Source organism: Pteropus alecto, unplaced genomic scaffold (assembly GCF_000325575.1).
Source record: "Pteropus alecto unplaced genomic scaffold, ASM32557v1 scaffold22, whole genome shotgun sequence".
Lineage (NCBI taxonomy): Eukaryota > Metazoa > Chordata > Mammalia > Chiroptera > Pteropodidae > Pteropus > Pteropus alecto.
Window position 1 is genome coordinate 14,311,859 of NW_006434839.1, and position 4,214 is coordinate 14,316,072.

A 4,214-nucleotide genomic window follows, 5' to 3' on the forward strand; every position below is an offset into this window, starting at 1 on the left:
TTAATTTGAGTACTTCTCACTGTGCCAAAGGCAGTAACAGAGCCCACAGCAATAAGCATGCTAATGAAGTAACTGGAAGTAGTATCTGGAAAGAGAAGGTGAATAGGTCACTAGACCTAATTCAGTGGTGAGATTTCTTTCTATTCTAAAATTTCACAACAAGGTGGTTACGCAAGCTCGGGTAAATCTCAAGAGATTGAATAATGATTCACAAGACAATTGAAATGTTTTCATTTTAGATATAGTCATTGTTTGATAACGTCATTGCTTCATTCTGCTAGTTTCTTTAACAGCAAAGGGAAATGGAAAGCATTCCTGTAATTGCCAATACTAAGCTTTACGCAGAAACCAGTTGAACTGGAGGAAAAGCTATGCTAGGCTTTCAGTTAATGAGGTTTCTCAATCAATCAACAATAGTTGCTGAGCACCTGCTCTAGGGGTCGGCTATTTCAGGTAAAACTGTGTTATTAGATTTTCTGTGTGAAGATACCACTAGTGCCTCCCCAAAACTTGGAAGAAGCGGAAATGAGTTTGCTTTAAGAGACAAACTTTGAAATCAACATACAAAGCAGCAATAAGCAAATTTGCTTCAAAGGACTGAATGCCTCTCTTGGTTAATTATAATCTGATTGAATGAAATAGCAGCATATTTAAAGGAAGTATGTGTTAATGAATGTAGGGAACTGGGGAGAAAAGAGAGAGGGAACGGAGAGAGAAAGAAGGTACAGAGAGAGGCTATCAGAAAGAGACAAAGGGGGAAGGGAGGGAGGAAGAGAGTGCAAAGGTAGGAATTGAAAATCTAAGCATCTAAAGGAAAGGTATCTGGCCAATACAGCTCAGAAAGCAAATTAAACATTGGAATATTGTACCCCTATGGGCAAATACAATTAAACATAAGAGGCTTAATTTTCCCTGTCGAAAATAAAAGTTCTCTTCTCCTTCCCTTTTCTGATTTACTTTAAAGCTTGAGATTCCTTTCCTCTTTGAAATGTGTATGTCTTTTTATTTTTAAAAATTTAGATATAATCGACGTATAACATTATATCAGTTTCAGGTGTACAACATAATGATTTGATATTTGTATATATTGTGAAATGATCACCACAGTAAGTTTAGTTAACATTCGTGACCACACATAGTCACAAAAATTTTTTTCTTGTCATGAAAACTTTTAAGATATACTCTTAGCAACTTTCAAATATACAATCCAGTATTATTAACTATAGTTCTCATTCTGTGCATTACATCTCCATGATTTATTTGTTTTATAACTGGAAATTAGTACTTTTTAACCCTATTCACTCATTTTTCCTTCCCCCTAAGCCTGCCTTTGGCAACCACCAATCTATTCTCTGTATCCATAAGCTTCATTTTTTTGTTGTTGTTTGGTTGTTTATTTTGTTTTGTTTGTTTGTTTAGATTTCTCCTATAAGTGAGATCATACAGAGTATGTCTTTTTAAAAGTTAAATAAGCCTTCTGCCAGCTTAAAGACACAGGAATGTATTTCTCAAGGACTTGGGAACCATCTCTTTGAAACGCAATTATCAAGGAAGATAGCCCTTTTATTTCCAAATTTCTGTGGGAAGATAGTGGCCTAACTTCAGTGAGATCCTCACTCCAAGTTGCAAAGCTACCTCCTGTATAAAGATATGATTGTTTCTTTTGGGTAAAGCCAATTAGCTAACACAGGTGGTCGCCTCAATTAACAAGTGAACCAAGGATGAACTACATGTGACAAATGGTGCTCTTAAGTTCTCTTCCTTAAGAACTAGTTATTATTCATTCTGAGAACTTGCATGTAATGGATTGTATCTGCTTGGCTAACAAAATAAGATTTCTTATTGTCTTTGCAATGTTTTAAGCTGATTGTCAACAATGCATATCAAAGAATAGGTTTTTTAATTTTTATTTTTCAATTAGAGTTGATATTCAATATTATTTTATATTAGTTTCAGGTGTATAGCATACTGGTTAGACATTTACATAATTTACAAATGATCGCCCTGATTAGTCTAGTACCTATATGGCACTATACATGGTTATTATAATATTACTGACAATATTCCCTATGCTGTATTTCACATCCCCATAAGTATTTTATAATTGGAGAAATTTGTATTTCTTGATCTTTTCACTTTTTTCACCCAGCTTCCCGATGCCACTCCTACTGAGTAATCACCAGTTGTTCTCTGTATCTATGACTTTGGCTTTGTTTTGTTTGTTTGTTTAGTTCTTTAGATTCCACATATAAATGAAATCATATGTATTTGTCTTTCTCTGTCTGACTTATTTCACTTAGCATAATATCCTCTAAGACCATACAAACCATTGCAAATGTTAAGATTTCATTTTTTATGGCTGAGTAATATTCTATGTGTATATGTGCCACTTCTTCATCCAATCGTCTGTTTATGGGCACTTAGGTTTCTTCCATATCTTGGCTATTGTAAATAGTGCTGCAGTGAACACAGGGGTGCATATATCCTTCTGAATTAGTATTTTGGTTCTTTGGAGAAATGCCCAGAAATGCAATTGCTGAGTCATAGGTAGTTCTAGTTTTAATTTTTGGAGAAATCTCCAAACTATTTTCCATAGTGGCTGTACCAATTTGCAATCCTACCAACAGTGCACAAGGGTTCCCTTTTCTCCATATCTTTGCCAACACTCGTTTGTTGATTCATTGATGATAGCCATTCTGACAGGAGTGTGGTAATATTTCATCATGGTTTTAATTTGCATGTTTCTGATGATTAGTGACATTGAGCATCTTTCTATATGTCTGTTGGCCATTCGTATGTCCTTTTTGGAGAAATGTCTATTTAGGTCATCTGCTCATTTTTAATTGGATTGTTTGTTTTTTGGTGTTGAGTTCTATGAATATATATATATGATATTAAGCCCTTACCAGATGTATCACAGGCAAATATCTTCTTGCATTCAGTAAATTGTCTATCAATTTTGTTGATGGTTTCCTTTTCTGTGCAAAAACAATTTAGTTTGATGTATTCTCATTTGATCATTTTTTTCTTTTGTTCTCTTGCCCAAGAAAATATATCAGAAAAAATGTTACTAAGGACAATGTATGAGAGTTTTTGGCCTATGTTTTCTTATAGGAGTTTTATGGTTTCAGGTCTTACATGTAAGTCTTTAATCCATTTTCAGTTTATTCTTGTATATGGTATAAAAAAGTGATCAAGTTTCATTTTTTTTGCATGTATCTGTCCAGTGTTCCCAGCACCATTTATTGAATAAACTCTCTTTACCCTATTGTATATTCTCACCTCTTTTGTTATAGATTAAATAACCATATAGATGTTGATTTATTTCTGGGCTCTGTATTCTGTTTGATTGATTTATGTGTCTGTTTTTATGCTAGTACCATGCTGTTTTGATTATTATAGCCTTATAGTTAGTTTGATATTAGGTAGTGTTAGACCTATAGTGTTAGATTACTATAGCCTTATAGTTAGTTTGATATTAGGTAGTGTTAGACCTCCTTATAGTTAGTTTGATATTAGGTAGTGTTAGACCTCTTCTTAAGATTGCCATGGCTATTCGAGGTCTTTTAGGGTTCCATATAATTTTTTGGATTTTTCATTCTAGTTCCATGAAAAATGCCATTGATATTTTGATAAAGATTGTATTGGCTCTATAGATTGTTTTGGGTAGTATAGACATTTTAACAATGTTAATTCTTCTTTTTTCTTTAATGACTTATAATTTTTTGAGTACAGGTCCTTTACCTTCTTGGTTAAATTTATTCCAAAGTATTTTACTGTTTTTGATGCAATTGTAAATAAAATTATTTTCTTAATTTTAATTTTGGATTGTTTATTGCTAGTTTATGAAAATACAACTAATTTTTGTATATTGATCTTATATACTGAAACTTTTATGATTTTGTTGATTATAATAATTTTTGGAGGGTAGGGATTTCTTAAGATCTTCTGTATATAAGTTCACGCTATCAGTGAATGGGGTTAGTTTTATTTCTTCCTTTTGCCTAATTTCTCTAACTATAACATCTAGCATAGTGTTGAATAGAAGTGGCTAGAGCAGATATTCTCGTCTTGTTCCTCATATTGTGGGGAAAATTTTCATTCTTTCATCATTAAGTATTATATTGGCTATGGGTTTTTCATAAATAACCTTTATTATATAAAGGAAGTTTCTTTCTATTCCTAGTTTGTTAAGTATTTTCTATCATGAAAAT